The sequence below is a fragment of the Ursus arctos genome, unplaced genomic scaffold, assembly GCF_023065955.2.
Source record: "Ursus arctos isolate Adak ecotype North America unplaced genomic scaffold, UrsArc2.0 scaffold_4, whole genome shotgun sequence".
Taxonomy (NCBI): Eukaryota; Metazoa; Chordata; class Mammalia; order Carnivora; family Ursidae; genus Ursus; species Ursus arctos.
The window spans coordinates 70189663-70210682 of NW_026623056.1; the positions used below are offsets into that span (position 1 = coordinate 70189663).

The 21020-nt window shown below is 39.8% G+C and overlaps 1 long non-coding RNA gene across 4 annotated transcripts in view; it reads left to right on the forward strand.

Moving 5' to 3' along the window:
* Positions 1-21020, forward strand: part of LOC113243979 (uncharacterized) — a 52051-nt gene that overhangs the window by 23740 nt on the left and 7291 nt on the right. For all 4 annotated transcript variants that reach the window (XR_007188668.2, XR_006408404.3, XR_007188669.2 and 1 more), the window contains 3 exons: positions 17554-17762; positions 17927-18010; positions 18473-19626. This is a non-coding gene — a long non-coding RNA (uncharacterized LOC113243979). The remainder of the gene's footprint in view (positions 1-17553; positions 17763-17926; positions 18011-18472; positions 19627-21020) is intronic.

Sequence of the window (21020 nt, forward strand, 5' to 3'; positions counted from 1 at the left end):
TCACCTCTCTTCCCACCTCTCACCACCATGTCCTGGAGCTTCTCATCCTCTTCTCCTTTTCTGAAAACTTAAACCTCTCACATTCCACTGCCTCATCACAATCCCTTATCCTTTTATGTTTCTTGCTATCCTAATTTGACTACAAATTCATAATAGTTTCCTCAAGACCTCTGATCCTTAACTTCCTTTTTTTCTCATATTGTCTGTCTCTCCTAGGCAGAACCACATAATGACTTTCATGAGACTTAGGCATTTTTGCTTTCATAGGCCCGTTTCTCCATTAACAAAAGAAAAATGGTATATTTTACATTTACACTTATAAATAAAAGGTAAATATAACATTTTCTTTGGCCTGAAAGTTTTTCTTCTGATTCTTAAAGAAATTAAAACATTTTTGTGGACCCTAAACTGCATGCCTAAAGTATCAGTCGGCCCTGCTCCTGGGCACTGTTTTACTGCTTAACCACTTTCTGGGCAGCACCCTCTGCTCTCTTGGTCCCTTGCTTTTTTGTTTATCTGCACTGCTGAACCTCAAACCTATGTGGATCTTTTGCATTCTACTAGAGAAAAATCATAAAGGGTATTGATGCCATCACAGATTTACGTCTATGACAAGAATTAGACCCTTGACAACGTTTAATAATTTTTTGACATGACCCTGATCAATTATCTGTTTCGTTCCTCATATTAGCTATTCCAAATCATTTAGCATTCTACTCAACTAAGAGAAAATAAAGCTTGAACTCTCTTTTAACTTCCCATTCTTCTTTGTTCTGATTAGCCTTGACTGGGTAACAAAACACCCCAAGATTTAGTGGCTTAAAACAATTATTCTTCTCTTAAGTTTATGTGGGTTGGTGGGCACAGCTGGGCATTTCTCATTTTGGGTGTCTCATGTGATTGCAGCTTGACCAAAGACAGTCAACTTGGCCCATAGACAATTGAAGATTTGACTTGGCTGGATGCCCAAGATGTCTCTTCCACAAGGCTGCAACTGTTGTTGGTTGTAAGCTAAGAGCTGGGCTGAGGCGGTTGACCAGAGCACCTATGTGGAGCCAGCCTCTCCAGTGGCTCCGTGTGGTTGCTCACAGCGTGGTGGCTAGGTCTGAAAGGGAGTGTCCCAAGATCCAGTGTTTCAAAAAGTGGACATAAGCATTGGAGGTGCTGGAATGTCAGTTCTGTTGTATTCTACTGGTCCAGCAAGTCACTAAAAACAGCCTAGATTTAAGGGTAGGAGAATGACCATCTTTTGGTGGGGGAATGACCTGGTCACATTGTTACGGAGCATACAGATAGAAAATGGTAATCTGCCACGTGCTAACACAAAATTAGTTGCCTCTATACCCATTTTTATTGCTTCATTCCCATCTCAGAGGAAGCAGTGTCCTTACATCTTTTCATGCCTGATCTTTTAACATAGTCTGTTCTTAGCCTTCCCACCTCTTCAGAGACCTCATTTTATCAAGTTTCTTCCCTCCTGTGTGTTCTGTCTTCTGCCTCTATTGGTTGTTTTCTTATGAATATCCTCAAGTCTCCCCCTTAAGAATAATTAACTTTGGGTTTATATTCTACTCCAGATAAACGTCTTATATATCTGTTTTCTATATGCAAACACAATGTTTGAAAATCAGATCTATCCTTATTGATTTTGTCTTTCAAGTTCCTATTCACTGCTCAATCTACTGGATACTGGATATGGACTGCCATCCCTACCACCATGTTGAAATTATTCTTCTTTTTGTTACTAAAGACTTCCTAAATGCCTAATCTAACAGACGCTTTAAAATCTTTACACTTTTGATAATATTTAAAGATATTGATCACTCCCTTGTTCTTGAGACTATTCATGGGCTTTTATGATTCCTTTTCTATTGGTTTTCTATGTGACTTCATGGCACAATATAAGTGGTAAAGTCTTAGAGAATGGAAGTAAAGAATGGAAAATAATATGTTAATATCCTATGGTTCTATAACAAAGTGCCACACGCTTGCTGGCTTAAAACAACAGCAATTTATTCTCTTTCAGTTCTGAGGCCAGAGTCCAAAATCAGTATCACTGGACTGTTGATGTTGGCAGGGCTGTTCTCCCTCTGAAAGTTCTAAGGGACATTAGGTTCCTTTTCTCTTCTAGCTGATTCTTCTTCTTCTTCTTCTTCTTCTTCTTCTTCTTCTTCTTCTTCTTCTTCTTCTTCAAGATTTTATTTATTTGAGAGAGAGGAACAAGAGCAGGGGGAAGGGTAAAGGGACAAGGAGACTCCCCACTGAGCACAGAGCCGGATGTGGGGTTCAGTCCCAGGACCCCAAGATCATGACCTGAGCTGAAGTCAGATACTTAACTGACTGAGCCACCCAGGTGCCCCTCTCTTCTTCAGCTTCTGATGGCTACTGTCATTCCTGGCTTGTGGCAGCATCACTCCAGTCTTCAAGTCCAGCATCTTCAACTCTCTCTGTTTCATCTTCACACTGCCTTTTTGTGTGTGTTTGTCAAGTTTCCCTCTGCCTCTCTCTTACTAAGACATATGTGACAGCATTTAGGGGCCATACAGATAATCCAGGACAATCTCATCTCAAGACTCTTAATTTAATCACATCAACTCCTTTTCCAAATAAGGTAGCATTTACAGGTTCCAGGGATGAGAGCATGGGTATATTTTGTGGTTCCATTTGTTAGCCGATCATAGATGGAGAAGAAAACTGACCTAGTGATTTAAAACCTTATGGAAGGTCATGGATAACTGACTAAGATGGGTCTCACTAATATAAGTAAATAACATGAATTTCGGAAGAATAATAGAAATTATTGAGGCTGTTTTTTTGTTTTGTTTTTGTTGTTTGTTTTTTCCTAAAGCTGAAAACCACAGTCTGGAAAAGAACATGGCAACTCTCTTGTAGGTTTAGGACTAGTAGAAGGAAGCAGCCCTCACTGGAATCAGGAGAAAGCTAAATTTCAGTGAAGGCAAGAAGGTGAAAGAAGCCTTAGATGAGAACCTACCTGGACATAACAATTATAACATAGTGAAGTCATGTTAGTATGGGGAGAGAGCACTATAAATGCATCTAAAATATAATTTGTTTCAAACTAGCAGTGATAGTACAAGCCATTTATCATGGTTTCCACATTACTGTCCTAAAATAGATACTGTATAGTTAATGCATAATTAATTAATTATGGTTTGTCTAAAAAGACTAAAATTCCAGACAATAGTGCTTGACTATGTGCTTATTCAAGAACTTTAATTAAATGGAATTAATTCAATTAATGATCTAATGAACACAATGATCTTTAGAAGAACTTGCAGTCTGACCTCCCTAGCTGGAGAACAATTGTCCCAGAAGACTCATTTGAGTATTGACTTATCAAGGTAAGCATACTTGCTTATATAAGCAAGTAGTCGATCAGATATACAGCTCCTTGAATCTAATTTATATACCATTTTCTTCTTTATTTCCTATCTAAAATGGTAAGAATTTAAAAAGCAGTCAGTTGTTAATTACAGTAAAATCATATTTCAAATTACCATGAATTTGCTTTGGCATGTAGGAAAAAGACTTTCAGTGTTGACCGTGATAGACTGAAATTCAAAAAGAATGAAAGCAAAAATGCACCATAATTGCTCCTGAAACAGAGGCTATTGATTTCTTCACCATCATCTTATCAAACAGACGGTGAAGGGAGAAAAATACAAGTTCAAAGGGACCAGCTACTCAGGTATTGGGCAGGAGCTTTGAGTGAAAATTTCAGCCTCATTAAAAACATTTAAAGGAAGCAGCTTGTCTTCTTGTAGGAATCATTATTCTCAGTTTGAGTTCATCCTCTGGAGTTTTTCACCTCTTCAGAAGGGTGCATTCTGTGCAATTTCTAAGAAGTGCTCCTTTAATGGGAGGGATTTATGTTAAGTTGGTTCAGGAGAGGTAGACAATTGTGGAGCCTTTTTAATGGACTACAAAAGACTGTCGAGTAATTAAATAGATTTCTTTTCCCTTAGACCGTTCCATGGTTTTAAAAACACTCCGCTGAGCATGTAAAATCAATTTCCATTACTGGCCTTGACCTTTGCAGTTTTATAAACATGTTTTTTCCCTGGGTTTGGAATGTGGTTCAAAGGCAATAGTAGAAGACTGGAGAATAAGACAGGTCATTGTAATAAAAATTACTGCTTTTACAATGAAAATCTTTTCACACAGGCATTCATTCAACTGTGTATATTATGAATATAATTATATAAATATCTATGGTATATGTATATGTGTATTTATATGTGTCAAGGCAGGATTTTTATTTTATTGGTTTATAATTTTTAAAAAAATCTTTGTTTTCGCTGCTAAGGGTATTTTTCCCTTTCCCATTCCAAGAAAGTAGCCAAACCATTGTGTTCCTTTGCCCCAGGGGTTTGGGTTGCTGAATGGAAAGCAGATGTTGCCAGAGAGCAGTTTCATTCCTCTTTTTTTTTTTTTTTTTTTTTTTGGTTTTCTTTTGAAAGACTAGATCCATTGTGGGGACCCATTCTCTTCTCTGGAAGAGAAGAAAGATAAGAGCTTTGGCAGGGCAGGGAGATATTGGGGATGGAAATAGAACTGAATATAGGCAAGCAATTCCTCGGGTCCAGCAGGAGGAAGAGGGTTTAGGTGGTTTCCCAAAAAGGTAGCACAGGTCCTGCTTGTTAACTCCCAGTTGGGTTGATTGCTGTAGGATGCTAGGGAGGAGGGACTCTAGGAGCCATGGCCTCAGGAATTGAGATGACAGAGACCCTTGTTCAAGTTGTGAATACAACTTCCCTCAGGAACAGATCATGTGACCCAAACATTGAGCATATCAGTGGGGATCAGTGGAGACCATAAGCCTTTCTTTCAGTATTTTGGTGTGCAGAATACATCCCCATTCCCAACCTTTCTATCACCTGGAAATGTGAATGGAGGAGGTCAGTCCAGTAAGGACTGAAATAGAATTTCCGGCCAGCTGATTGCTGCTCTAAGCAGCTCGATTGCATTTAAACAAAATAAAGAAATGTGATATCTTACACCCAGAGTTATGGCAAAATTTTCATTGCCCTTTATTTTCCCTCCACTTCATCTGTAATATAGCAATTATTAAACTCACTCTGCAGAGTTGTTTTAGCATTAAATTAGATGACATGTACAAAGTGACTGTATCAAATCATCTATGTTCAATAAATTATCACCAGGAAATATGTATATGTGTACATACTGTTGCAAGAATGGAATCAGGTGCTAGGTTTTCAAAGAAGCACAAGACGTACTTCTGGTTCTTAAAGATTTTGTTAAAATTAGAGGTGCAGATTAAGTATATAGGACTATGTAGAAGTCCTAGGTTTATAACTCTAAGCAAACATGGGCAGGGGGCATAGGGAAATTGAATGGAAGAATTTGGAAGCAGGAAGCGTGACGTTGAACAGAAACTTACAGGAAGCTCAGAAGAAAAGATGGCAACCTTAGCGGTGAGGGAATTTGAGTCTGATGCTATCACTGGAAAATTTCACCAAGCTACAAATAGTTATTCATATAATATCTGGATAGCAGGTTTGGATTTTTTCCCCTGTGGCTCTTTCCCCTTCAATTTTTTATAAATCAAAGTTATAGGTGCACAAAGTTTAAATAATAAAATAAGTCAACAGGATAATACAAACCACCACCAACAACAAAAACAACCCTTAGTCTTTCTCATCTATTTCTTTTTACCCAGAATCAACCACTTTCAGGTCTTTTATTTTATTTAATTTTTTCTTGGGTATATGACTGACCTTTCTGTTTGTAAATAATATTTTTATTCTTGATTTTTTTAAATTTCAGTCATTATCTATTAATACATCCCATTTTGGAAGATGGTTTTTCTTTAGTCCTCCTGTTTATACCCTACTCTATCACATGCTTTTTTTTTTTTTTTTTTTTTTTTGCTCCCCATCTGTCTACTATAGTTATTTCATAATTTGGGTTAGAGCAAAATTATTGCATTATTATAATGATGATAAATGCTATTCACAGCTATGCCTTGTAGAACGCAATGATTTATACAAGTATGATTATTCCTCCCACTCACAAATGTATTTTCCCTGGATTAAATAGTTGTCCTCAAATTTTTAAAAAATTAGTTTTCTGTGTATTTCTAATTGAAACTCTCAGCCAGTTGCTTTGCAGACCTGGGTGGCTCAGTCGGTTAAGCCTCTGACTCTTGATTTCGGCTCAGGTCATGATCTTGGTGTTGTGGGATCGACCCCTGCATGGGGCTCTGCCCCCAGTACCCAGCACAGAGTGGACTTAGGATTTTCTCTCTCCTTCTGCCCCGCCCCCCAAAAACCTTCCTTCCCACCCCCGCTTATGCTCACTTTCTCACTCTCTCTCCCCTTCCTCTCTAAAATAAATAAGTAAAATCTTAAAAGAAAGAAAGAAATTATCTGCCAGTTGCTTAAATCTCTTCTTCGTATGTACAGATACATGAGGTATTCTGGCATTGCATATGCCCCTCCCCACACCTATGACCCTGGAGGAGTTCTCAACAAGGGTTCTATAATTTCTTCTGCCTTTCTCCCCTATAGAATTCCTGTTTCCAGGGTCTCATGTTTTCCTTGTTTTTGGTTTACCCACTGTGAAGCATAGTCTTTAAGTGGCTATCTGAAAGAGGGTGCAGGTGATACAATATTTTTGATCCCCTGAATGTCTGAAAACATCTTATTTTACGTCACACTTCATTGATAGTTTGGCTGAATAGAGACATCTATGTTGAGAAATATTTTTCCCCAGAATTTTTAAGGTGTTGCTCTTCTACTTCCAGTGTGCTGTTGAAAAAATCCAAAGCTACTCACATTCTCCATCTTTTTAGGTGACCATCTACTCCCCAGCCCCCACCCAGAACCTTGCCTTTGTCTCCATGTTTTAAGATTTCACAATGACATGACTTTGGTGTGGTTTATTCTCAGCTATTGCCTGGGTACTCTGGGTTCTCTTGTAGTCTGCATACTTAGGTCACTCTGTTCTGGGAAATACACTTGAAATGTTTCATAAGTAACTTTCTCCCCTCATTTTCTCTGTCCTGTTTCTTGGGAAGTCCTTTCGTCTGAATGTTGAACTTGTGAACTTATCCTCTAATTTTCTCATTTTTTTCTCCTCTTTTCCATTCTTTATCTTTTTTGGCCTGCTTTCTGAGAGATTTCTCCACTTTTATCTTCTAACACTTTTATTGAGTTTTTCAGTTATGCCATTGTATTTTTAAAATTTCTAGTTTCTTGGGGTGCCTGGGTGGCACAGCGGTTAAAGCGTCTGCCTTTGGCTCAGGGCGTGATTCCGGCGTTACTGGATCGAGTCCCACATCAGGCTCTTCCGCTATGAGCCTGCTTCTTCCTCTCCCACTCCCCCTGCTTGTGTTCCCTCTCTCGCTGGCTGTCTCTCTCTGTCGAATAAATAAATAAAATCTTTAAAAAAAAAAATTTCTAGTTCCTTATATGTGCTTACTAATTTTTTTAAAACAGGCTATACTTGTTTCATTGAAACAGGATCTTCTCTTCCCTCCATGAAGATATTAGTAATGTTTTCTTCTCTCTGTATTGTCTGGTTCTTCCAGTTTGCTTATACTGTGACTCTGTTTTTTGTATTAAAGATGTCTTAGGTATCTGGTGGTCCTTTGTATTTGCACATATTTAAAAGTGTGGCACACTTAGAATGTGGTAGTGGAGATTGTTGGCTTTGCTGTAGGGAGATCTGTTTAGAAGAGCACTATCTAATATAATTTTATTCGATGATGGATGTGTTCTGCATGTACACTGTCCCGTATCCTAACCACTAACCATATGTGTCCATTGCATGAAATGTGGCAGTGCAACTGAGGAACTGATGCTTAAATTTTACTTAATTTAATTAATCAAAGTTTTAATGTAAATCATTACAAGTGGCTAGTGGCTACTATATTGGACAATAATACAGGCCTATGGTTTCTCTTTCATTTTTTTTCTTAGCGAATTGGGTTGGATTCATTAGAGAAAGAACTTTGAACTTTTTCCTGGAAGGTTCAGCTTTGATTGCTACCATTCTGAGAGCCAGGCAGAGATAGAGGACTAGGGGCGGGGATGAATTTTCATTCGCAATATGCCAACATCCACCTGTTCTTAATTTTCTATTTAGTATTGCAGCCCCCCAACTCTCCCAGGATTCTCTGGCTTAGTTTTGCTAGAAAATAAACTTCTAGGCTTTGTGTTTGTTTTGGGTAAATAGGGAATTTTTAAAAATATTTGAGAGAGAGAGAGCGTGTGTGAGCAGGGTAGGGGAGGGGAGAAGAAGAGAAAGAGAATCTCAGACTCTGAGCTGAGTACCAAGCCTGATGCAGGGCTCAATCTCACAACCCTGAGATCACAACCTGAGGTAAAACCAAGAATTGTACACTTAAACCAGCTGTGCCACCCAGGCATCCCCAAATATGGGATTTGAGGCTCTGCGTCTTATATTTTGCTCTACCTTCAGTCCTACTTCCAGAGCTGTCCAGTGCCATCGGTTCCCAAAACTTGTTTGTAATCAATGCTAGTCAGCTTTTTTTAAAGTTTTATTTATTTAAGTAATCTCTACACCCCATATGGGGCTCAAAGTCACAACCCCAGGATCAAGAGTCACATGCTCTTCCGACTGAGCCAGCCAGGTGCCCCAGTGCTTCTCAGCTTTCCTGCCACCATCTTGGGACCCAGCACTGTCCGATCTGGTACATCAGTTAACTTTCATTAATCGTCCCTACTTGCAAATTTTGATGTCCTGTCTTTCCTCATTCTTTGTCCTTATGATTTGATGTCTTGAAAAAAACATTTACCACGTTTTAGTGGGGTCTCAGAAAAATATAAACAAATGTATATTTTCACTCATCATGTCTACTCCACAATTGGTTTATTTCATATGTGGGTTATCTTTGTCTATTCAGCTATAACTGAATATAACTTTTGCTATAACAAAAGTACTACAGACTGGCTTAAACATATAACTGAATATAACTTTTGCTATAACAAAAGTACTATAGACTGGCTTAAACAACCAACATTTATTTCTCGTGGTTCTGGAGGTTGGAAAGTCTAAGACCAAGGTCCTGGCAGATTTGGTGTTTGGTGAGAACACTAATCCCACTGATGAAAGGCTCTACGCTCATGACCTAATCACCTCCAAAATGCCCCACCTCCTAATATCATCACTTGGAGGGGTAGGATTTCAACATATGAATTTGGGGAAAAGGATTACATAGAATTCATACCTCCAGAAATAATTTCAAATTTGGAAAATATTTTTGCTTCCTTTTTTTTTTAAAATCAACTTCATCAGCTGACTTCTACAAGCATTTTAAACTGCCACTGATTGAGACTGAATCAGGATAATTGAAGAGGTCTCTCATAACAGGAGAGACATTGTACAGGTTCAAATATTAGGTAGATTTTTATCTCTAAGAAAAAATTTGGGAAAAACTATACCATCTATTCAGAAATATGCCTCCTAGAACAGGAAAGACTTTGTAAAGACTCAAATACAAGGCAATTCCTTTGGAATAATTTTTGGAGAAAGCATAATTTATATTCAAGTTCATATGGTATTTAGACAAATCTGTCTAAAATACAAAGCATGGGGGCGCCTGGGTGGCACAGCGGTTAAGCGTCTGCCTTCGGCTCAGGGCGTGATCCCGGCGTTGTGGGATCGAGCCCCACATCAGGCTCTTCCGCTATGAGCCTGCTTCTTCCTCTCCCACTCCCCCTCCTTGTGTTCCCTCTCTCGCTGGCTGTCTCTATCTCTGTCGGATAAATAAATAAAATCTTTAAAAAAATAAATAAATAAAATAAAATAAAATACAAAGCATGGGTATAACCTCATTAGTACTGTTGCATTTTCTTTCCTTGTCTCCCACTAAACAGCGGGGCGTGGGGTGGATAGGTCAGCAATGATGGTTTGATTTTTGTGGGGGTGCAGATTCAGATTACCATGATTTTCAGAAAATAAAGTACTATTTATTGTTCATCCATGTTTATGGAATTGGGCATATGCCCAACATATATTTAAAAGAATATACGACAAGGGAGATCAGCAGAGTCATGGGTAGAGTAAGCCATTTAACTATATAAAGTGATATGTTTTAAAATTTACTTTGGTTTGGACCTTTTATGGAGTTCGATGATTTATTTCTGCTCCTCATTTTCTTTTTTTAAAGATTTTATTTATTTATTTGACAGAGATAGAGACAGCCAGTGAGAGAGGGAACACAAGCAGGGGGAGTGGGAAAGTAAGCAGGCTTCCAGCAGAGGAGCCTGATGTGGGGCTCGATCCCAGAACGCTGGGATCCCGCCCTGAGCCAAAGGCAAATGCTTAACGACTGAGCCACCCAGGCGCCCCCTCTGCTCCTCATTTTCTAACTGTAAACTGACTTTCCTTGAAAAATAAAGGTGGTCACTCATCTCCATTCACCACAGGTGAGGCCACTTAAGGTCCATGCTTAGAACTTTCAAAGTGCTCCAGTCTTCTTCAAGATTGTTACATTGGGGCATTAGCAACCAGAGCTGGCTGGTTTTGCTAGCATGTCTTTGCGTGCTAAAATGAACCTCTTCTCAGTGGATTGGTCTGCTTTTGTTAAATCTACAGTTTGATTTCTGTGTAAATCTTAGTGGTTGACAAATCACACTTGTGTTTGTTTTTCTGTTTAGTGCTTACAGCTATCACCCCACCCTCATTGTTCTCCCTTTTTTATAAACTCTTACTCTGCCTTTGTACCTTGCAGTTAAGAATCTAAGTCTATAGTGTTTGGTTGCTGCTTGTTTCAGATGGGCCTTACTCCCCCTTTGCCCCTAGTCCCCCCCCCCCCCCCCGCCATCTAACCGGATCGTTAATAGTTATTACTTCAGAAGACAAGAGTCATGCTGGAAATGTCTTTGTAACCTCCACAGTGTCACACACGTAAAACCACTCAGATTAGGCTCTTTTACCACAAGACAGAGTGTGACATGTGCTACCATTTATCTTGTACATCCTCTGTTCCAAGTGCCATGGAGGTACTTCACATTATTATTTCTTATCCTGCATAGATCTTGCAAGGGAACTGATATTCTTACCTAATTTCTCAGTGGAATCTGACCCTCAGAGAAGGTAAGTAACTTGCCTAAGTTCATAAACATCAAAGTCTGTGTTTGAACCCAGATTGAACCCAGGATTTGAATCCATATTCTTTCTACTACTATATATCAACTCACCTCATTCTCAAGATTTCACATAAAATCCAAATAAGCATATTATAGCAGTATTACTTAGCTTTCACCCAGATTTGTAATTCGGACTACTAACCTAGATGAAATTCAAGTCCTAGCTGGTGACTTCCAATGCTAGCTCTGCTCTTTGGAGAATTAAGTAACCAACTTTCTGAGCAAAAGTACTTGTCTCTTTAGGGCCACAGGAGCCTATGAGAGAGCCCAAGAGTGTCAAGATATTATCAGTGAACAGCCTGGTTTTGAAACCCAGGACTTCCTGAGTCCAACAATGGCAGGGCTGAGTAGTGATGTAGAGCCTATAACTTGTCCTTTCATTTCCTTCTCTGCATTTCATCACTCCCACATTTTTAAAACAATACTTCCTCTATGATATAATAATGGGCAAGGACTCTGAGTTTTCAAGTGACAAGTGAGTGCCAGGAATATTTTATTTGTCTTGGAAAGATATAAATTCCTAGGTCTATACAGATTCCAGTGGCTTTCAGAGAGACAGAGCATGCTGGTCTCCTTAAGAAAGGCCACCAATGGGAGTGATTTCTGGTGATGCAATGCTGATATTTTAGTACCATTCTGGAGAAGGGAAGAGGTGGGGTTTCTCTGGAGCCAGATGAACTCACAATTAGTTCTCACCCAGGCTGCTTAAGCAATTATGATGAAACCAAATCACATTACTTTATTCCTTCTACTCCTGATAAAAGCCTCAACCCTGTTCCTTCTGCCCAACAGGGCACTTGGCTGGCCATTATTCCTAACACTACAGATGCTATTCTTTACTTCTGTTTCCAGGCTACAACCGTCACAGTGTAAAATAAGAAGTGTGGGGGAAATATTGTACACCTCTCGATCTCACTACTTCAGAGGCACCTAGCAACCCGGTCTCCAGGCAGGCAGCATGAATCTCCCTGGTAGTTTACTGCCCACTCACAGCAGAGGCGGCGCGCTCTCTGCAAATAGCCTACGTCTTTGCTGGTGCCAGCTTGGTGGTGGTGGGGTGGTGTCATTTGGTATCCTCAGGGACGTTTGGTTCTTGTTCTGGGAAGACTAGGGCAAAGCAATGACAATTTCCCTAAAGCTGTTTGTGGAATCAGAAATTAGGTCAAGCAGTTCTGTACTTGGGGTTGCATAGTCTAAAATCAAAAGCGATCATTTTCAATCTTTGTTTTTTGGTCTTTGACACATTTCTATCATGAATTTTCCAAAATGTTCATCACACTCTTTCTAAAGGATGAAAGGAATATTTCCCAGGTGTATCTATGCAGTGAACAATCCTCCTGACCCATTTGTCCATCTGTCAACCCACCCAAAAATGCTACCACATCAGCCATGCCCATAGTTTTTACCAAATCCACTTCCTGCCTCCAAAATATTGATTGGGCTGAAGAGAGCCCTGCACTGGTTTACCAACCAGCCACATGGGCCTTAGCTATGGATGTGGTGCTTCTAATCAGCTTTCTGTACCTCAGGGAACTGTTAAAGTTTCTTGGTTTTTTACTACTTGTGTTTCTTCTGCACTTTAACCCTCCCCCAGAGTAAAAGCCTTGGAGAATGAAAGTCACAACTCTTGTCGAGGGAAACCAGTCTTTCCCTGTGGTGACTGATTCAAGAATGGAAGGACTCAGGTTCCTCTGCATTCAGGGCTTGATCTAGAAAACTGAATGCTGCTGGATAGAGGGCTGATCCCAGCATATCAGGAAGGGAACAGATTTAACCTCCTAGTCATTCCCTCACTCAGTCACCAGTTATTGAATTCCTGCCATGTGCCAGGCGCTCTACTAGGACCAGGGGAGACAAATACAAATAAAAAATCTTATTGACAAGCTCATAGTCTGGGGGATATTTTACTGAAAACAACAATTAGGAACAATGTCAGATTCATTGTAATACAAGTACTTTTAAAGTGTTTTGGGAGCTCAGATGGGGATGGGAAGACTCTTTAGGGAGGTGGGAGGGAAGAGGGAGTGAGATTTATATAATTTAATTTTTAATAATAGCTGCGTTAAACAACTGGCTCACAACATTCCTGAAAGTTTAACACTTGGCTCTTATAAGCTGATGTGAACCTGCTCCAGGACACTTTGGGATGTAGGTGAAATTGGGAAGTGCAGATATGTCTCATTAGCAACACTATAGACATAGGTTTGGGTTCTCTCCATGAGGCAGGATAATGTGAAATACTAGCTAGAGTTTTTGTTTCTCTTGTTTTATGTATTTTTATTTTCTCCCAACAGAGAAGGTGATTAACTTTTGTTTTTTCTTGTTTCAGAGGCTTAAAAAAAATTTTTTTTTTAAAGATTTTATTTATTTGGGGCGCCTGGGTGGCACAGCAGTTAAGCGTCTGCCTTCGGCTCAGGGCGTGATCCCGGTATTCTGGGATCGAGCCCCACATCAGGCTCCTCCACTATGAGCCTGCTTCTTCCTCTCCCATTCCCCCTGCTTGTGTTCCCTCTCTCGCTGGCTGTCTCTATCTCTTCAAATAAATAAAAATAAAATCTTAAAAAAAAGATTTTATTTATTTATTTGAGAGAGAGCATGAGCAGGGGTGGGGAGGGCTCAATCCCAGGACCCTGAGATCATGACCTGAGCTGAAGCAGACACTTAAACAACTGAGCCACCTAGGTGTCCCCATTTCAGAGGCTTTTATATTGCTGGGCAAAAACTCTTTCTCTGAAGAGCTAGACTTGACATTACCTACTTTCATAGGACCATCTGGATACAGTCAAGGTGAAGGTCAGTAATGAGCATTGTAGACTAAGACCAGAGGGCCCATTCTTAAATGTAGTGTGTGAGATCCTTGTAAATTTCAAAAACTTCTTGGTGGAAAGAATGAGCCTGATCAAAAGACCGAAACTGACTTTCTCACCAACTAAGTAGAAGATTGCTCAGCATAACTTGACTATTTTAGAGAAGTTAAGAGAAATGATGTTTCTTATCCAATGTTGTAGAATGAAACTGATGCCCATTCCAGTTGTAGGTCATACATGCTTTTTTAACCAAAAATATGACCTGATTGCATTTAAATTTTAGAAGGATGATTGTCACCTACAGAGAGGAGGAATTGGAAGGAATTTTTCTCATTGAAAAATGAGACAAGTTAGTTGTGAATATCTACCATAATAAGGAGAATAATTAGGGTAGTTGGTGGGAATAAAGAGGAGAGGACAGGCTCCACAGTATTTCAGAGGATAAATCACAAAGGGTGCAATGCAAGTTTTAGGATTTAAAATGTGAGTTGTTATGGCTTAGAGGCAAAAGCAACCCAATGTCTATGTGTTGGTTACCCCTGCCTTCTGCATGCCTGGCACAGTGCCTCATACTTAGCAAGTGCTTAATAAATACATGTTGAATGAATAAAAGAGTGAATAAATCCAATGCACAAATATACATGTTTTTGCTGCATTAAAAATGAGTCTGGTCAAAGACTGTCAAGACAAGCCATAGACTGGGAGAAAATCTTTACAAAAGAAGTATCTGGAAAAAGACTATTATCTGAAATATACAAAGAACTTTTAAAACTCAGCAATAAGAAAATGAACAACCTGATTTAAGAAGACCTGAAAGACATCTCACCAAAAAAGATATACAGTCAGCAAATAAGCATATGAAAAGATGCTCTACTTCATGTGTCATTAGGGAAATGTAAATTAAAACACTAACGAGGGGCTCCTGGGTGGCACAGCGGTTAAGCATCTGCCTTCGGCTCAGGGCGTGATCCCGGCGTTACGGGATCGAGCCCCACGTCAGGCTCCTCCACTGGGAGCCTGCTTCTTCCTCTCCCACTCCCCCTGCTGTGTTCCCTCTCTCGCTGGCTGTCTCTATCTCTGTTAAATAAATAAATAAAATCTTAAAAAAAAAAAAAACACTAATGAGCTACACCTATACACATATCAGAATGGCCAAAATCCAGAACACTGACAATGAACAAATGCTGGTGAGAATATAGAGCAACAGGAACTCTCTCATTCATTTCTGGTGGGAATGCAAAATGGCCCAGTCATCTTGGAAGATAGTTTGGCAGTTTCTTATAAAACTAATCATACCCTTACTATATGATTCAGCAATAACACTCCTTAGTATTTACCCAAAGGAGTTGAAAATTTATATCTATACAAAAACCTGCACGTGAATATTTATAGCAGCTTTCTTCATAATTGCCCAAACTTGGAACCAAACAAGCAAGATGTCCTTTCATAGGTGAATGGATAAACTGTGGTCCATCCAGCCAATGGAATATTATTCAGCAGTAAAATGGAATGAGTTATCAAGCTATGAAGAGATAGGGGGGAACCTTAAATGCATACTAGTAAGTGAAAGAAGCCAACCTGAGAAGGCTACATACTGTGTAATTCCTACTATATGACATTTTGGAAAAGGCAAAACTATCAAGACAAAAAAAGATCAGTGGTTGCCAAGGAGTAAGAGAAAGGGAGAATGAAGAAGCAGAACACAGGATTTTTAGGTGATTGAAACTACTCTGTATGATACTGATATGGTGGATACATGTTATTATACATTTGTCAAAATCCATAGAATACAAGACACCCAGTTAAGCATCTGACTCATGATCTCAACCCAAGTCTTGATCTAAGGGTTGTGAGTTCAAGGCCTGCATTGGGCTCTGTGCTGGTGGGGAACCTACTTAAAAAATATTTTTATATATACGACACCAGGAGTGAACCCTAATGTATACTATGGATTTTAGGTGATAATGATGTGTCAATGTAGGTTCACCAGTTGTAATAAATAGGCCAATCCAGTGGGGGATGTTGATAGTAAGGGGGGTTGTGTGTGTATGTGAGAAGGTAATGAACCTAAAACTACTCTAAAAAATAAAGTCTATTAAGAAGGGGAAAAAAAAAATCTGGGAGCTAGCATGAGGATTCACAACTTAATATCTGAATGATGGTTATGTAAACAAGAGCATTCCTACATTGCCTGGATATTCTGACCAGTAGACTACACTTGCATAAAGATCAATTAGCCTATCAGTGAAGACGAATAACTGTGTGGCAGGAGGAAATTCAGGTAAACAGGATTATTATAAGGTATGTGTTGCAGAATAGAGTATGAGAATTTGAATCAATGTGACCCAGTTTTCTGTTCCACGAAGGTCAGGTAATTTTGAACTTTATCAGAACTCTCCACTAGTTACCGTGGGTATCAGCTCTGGGTTTCCAACCCACCACCTTTTTACCAGGCAGTTGTAGCAAAAGCACATTTCGGACCATGTTATTCCAAGCAAACAAATATTAGCTGGTAAGCAGACACAAAACAATCATACAGTCTGTGTATACTTGGAATATTATCAGTCTCAACCGTGACCCAATGACCAGTCTCTACATGAAAGGCTGTCTTCAAGATGAAGACAGGCATATTCTGCTGGAGGGAGGGTCAGGTCTTTTGGTCACATCAGATGACAGGATCATCCACTGATGGGAGAGGTGCAGCACCATATGCACCTTTGGTATGAACTGTCCCCCTAGTATGAACTAATGACCAGGATAGATACTTGTATATACGTTGTTCCTGCAAAGATGGAGATGCCCACCTCCTAACGATCACATAACTTAAACTCCACTAATTTTGCCAATTAGAAATTCTTTCTAACACACTCAATAATAAAACTTATGAAGTTGATTTTTATTTAATGATTTTTTTATTTGAGAGAGAGACCATGAACAGGGGGAGAGCAAGAGGGAGAAGCAGACCCTCACTAAATGGGGAGCCCAACACAGGGCTCGATCCCAGAACCCTGAAATCATGAAATCATGACCTGAGCCAAAGGCAGACCTTTAACCAACTGAGCCACCCAGGCACCCCTGAAGTTGATTTTGACAAAAATACTTTTGAATGCCACCTGGCCATTTCTTAGGGTGTTAATTCTATTTGGCCATGTCATATGCTAATTGATCCCTAGGGTGTAGGTAGATTAGAGTTAAATTGCTCACACAGAGTTCCTAATGTTTATATACCACAGTATTGTAAAGCAAGTTACAGCCGACAGTAAAACCGAAAGAAATATCAAGAAACAGATTTTTTAAAAGCTCCAACATCAAAGTGAAACTGTACTTCTGCTTTGCTCTGTACTGGTAGCTATGAGATCTAATTGTATGTGTCCTCAATTATTGTGCTGGAGAGAGTGAGTGTATATGGGCTTTATAACATTTAAACAAAAACAGTTTAAAGCAATTTACTGCCTTGGTTGATGTAGCATCATGGCTCCTTTATGAGATTCCCCATTAACAAAGCCCTTTGTGTAAGGCTTTATTTGATGGATTTTTTTCTTTTCTTTCTTCTTCTTCTTCTTCTTTTTTTTCCCCCTTGTAACCAGAAGAGCCACAAGTACTATGGCTGAGCAGAAAAATATCCCAGAGAGAGGTTGTCATAGGAACTGTGCCAGAAGAGCAGCGACTCAATAGAATGTACTATCCAAAAGGAGAGGAAGGAGCTGATCTTGAAGCGTCTCTTACCATCCGTTTTAGGGAACAAATCTTTCATGAATCTCCTCATGGAAATTGTCTGCAGTGACAGCAGGGATAGGTGAGATACTAGGAGGCTATGGGGCTGATGATATATATACCTCAAAGGATTTTTGTAGAAGATTAAAATAGATAAAATATATTAAATACCTACTGTATAAAGTCCCTGAAATATATTAATAATAAATGACAATAATCTTTACTATCTCATGTAACCCTCACTAGAGCCCTCTGAGGAAGACACAGTCATTCAAATTTTCCAGATGAAAAAATGAAGCACAGAGAAGTTGAATTGTTCATGGTCACATGGTAAGTGGTAGAGCTGGAACTCAAATGCAAGATTGTCTGACTCTAGGGCTCTTGCCCTTAACTTCTCTGTTGGGCTAAACTAGTAGGCAATCAATAACTGATAATAATTATAAAAATGCTTTTTTGGTGGCGGAATAGTAGTGGGAGTTTAAATTGCCATGAGATACATATGGCAGAATGTCACAGCATTCTTTTGTTTTGTTTTTCCCTTGAGCTTATTTTTCTTAAACCACACAGAAATGTGGTCCCATAGAAAGACACTTTGTCCCATTCTCCCCTCCTTACTCCCTAATGCAGAGCTTCAGGTTGCCCCCCCCAATTGATGTCTTCCTAGAGAACTCTGAAAAAACTAAGAACCTTCTCTCTCTCCCTCCCTCCTTCTCCCTCTCCCCCTCCCTCTCTCTCCCTCTCCCCCTTCCCCCCTCTTTCTCTCTCCTTTCTGCCCTCCCCCTCTTCCTGAAGGAGGAATTCATAGCTGGAACTGCCTTACTATATCTTCCCCATAGTTTTGAGACCCTATGTTATGGGCTGAATTTTGTCCCCTCCAAAGTTAATACGTTGAAGTCTGTTAAGAGAAAATTATTTGTTCATTATTCATTCAAATCACTCCTTTGTTAAGAAATACTAAAGCAGAATTTATTCAGGGGACTATCACAATAGGTATAGGGGCCAGGACAATGGGGAGGGTGTAGTAGAGGAGAGAGATTGGGCTCAACTTCAAATGTAAAGAAAAATGGAAATTTGTAGCCACAAAGCAGGAATGGGGATCAGTGGACAGAAAATTACTAAGAGGAAATATTATAGGTAAGGGAGGATTCTGTCTAAACTAACCGGACAGGATTCTTGCTGAAGTTAGGCCAGGGTGATTAGATATCATCGGGGGAAGGTGGATGACGAGGAACCCGATCAGATATTGAGGGTGATCAGATATCAAAGATGGGAGTTTCTTGTTAAACTGACTAAGCAGGATTCTTGCTAGAAATAGTCTACAAGGAAGGACATGGGAGCCCAAGGTCAAGCCTAGTGAAAAAGAGAGCTCAGAAGAGCCTGACCAAAGTTTGGTCAAGGTGAGAATCTTCATCAAATCCTAACCCCTCCAGTACCTAAGAATGTGACAGTAATTCGAGATAGGTCCCTTAAAGAGATGATTAAGGTAAAATGAGATCATTTGTGGTGTCTTTATAAAAAGAGGAGGTTAAAAGACAGAACACACACACACAGAGGGAGGACCATGTGAAGACACCAGAGGAAGACAGCCATCTATAAGCCAAGGAGAAAAGCCTTTAGAAGAAACCAAACCCACCAACGCCTTGATCTTAGACTTCTAGCCTCCAGAACTAGGAGGAAATAACTTGCTGTTGTGTAAGCCATTCTGTCATGGTACATTGTTATGGCAGCCCTAGCCAACTAATAACCCTACAGTGGTCTGAGCATCTTGAACTTTATTCAGACCTGTGTCACCTCTTCCTCTTGGCATCTCTGCTCTTGGCATTCTGTGGCTGTGTCTTTTTCATTGTAGTTAAGCACCAGGTGTGGAATGAGAACCTCTGTGTAAAATGGCACAGGTTTCCTCGGAAAGGGCTCTGTGAAGACTAAATTCAGGAACATTAGCCAAGGTATGTGGTGCTTTCTTTTGTGTTCTTTTTTTTTTTTTTAATAGGAATTTTTTTTTAAAGATTTTATTTGTTTATTTGCCAGAGAGAGACAGCCAGCAAGAGAGGGAATACAAGCAGGGGGAGTGGGAGAGGAAGAAGCAGGCTCCCAGCGGAGGAGCCTGATGTGGGGCTTGATCCCTGGACTCTGGGATCACGCCCTGAGCCGAAGGCAGACGCTTAACGACTGAGCCACCCAGGCGCCCCTTTCTTTTGTGTTCTTATGCCTGCCTCCAACTTAACCCAGAGTGGATCTTCCTCGATGTAAACACCACACTTTGTTCATCTCTAGATGCAAGTTCTTACAGGACTGCACTGCCATTAACTTTTTATATGTCTCTTTACCACCTCCACCCCACCCCCAGTTAATTTCTGAATTCACAGACACTGAGATTGTGCCTATGAATTATTCATTTCTGTACTCCCTACAATTCCTGGTTCAAAGAAAGTACAAATTTATGTTTGGATTTTTTGAATGGAGGTTATATATATACATATATATATATAATGTATGTTATATATATACATATATATAATGTATATTATATATATAATCTTCTTTCTTCATCTCTGATGAGGGGATTTTTGTAATAGAGACTCAAATTTAAAGCACATTAAATATGTTATGCTGTAATAGTCAATGTCATAAGGAAAAGTTTATTTCTATTTTATTTTTAAGATTTTAATTTACGTATTTTAAATATTTTATTTATTTGTTTGAGAGAGAGTGAGAGAGAAAGGGAGAGGGAGAGGGAGAAACAGGCTCCCCGCTGAGCAAGGAGCTGAGGGGGGCTCTATTCCAGGACTCTGGGTTCATGAACTGAGCTGAAGGCAGATGCTTAACTTGCTGAGCCACCCAGGTGCCCCTTAAGATTTTATTTTTAAGTAATCTCTATGCCCAATGTGGGGCTCGAACCTACAACCCTGAGATCAAGAGTCACATTCTCCACTGACTGAGCCAGCCAGACGCCCCAGGGTCTATTTTTATTTTAAATGCTCTAATCCGAAGAATTAGAGAAATGCCTCAGCCTCTTCTTACAAGCCTCTCTCTACAAGACACTGCAGGTATGATGGAGATGGGTTGTCTAGGAAAAATGGTCATCATGACCTGAAGGAATCGTACTGCCTACTTTACTCTCAAGATGTAGCCAGCACTCCAGGGAGGGGGTTAGGCATCACTGGGGAGAGAAAGGAGATTGCAGAGGAAAGAGATTCCCAGGCTCCCAGTCAAGAAAGACTCTGTAAAGACTATCAGGCAGCTCGTTGGAAAATAAATATTTCACTTGCGGACATCCTTTGGCCTTCTTGTGTGTCTGGACTAGTTACTAGTAGGGTTCTCTTTGGTAATGAACTGTGCC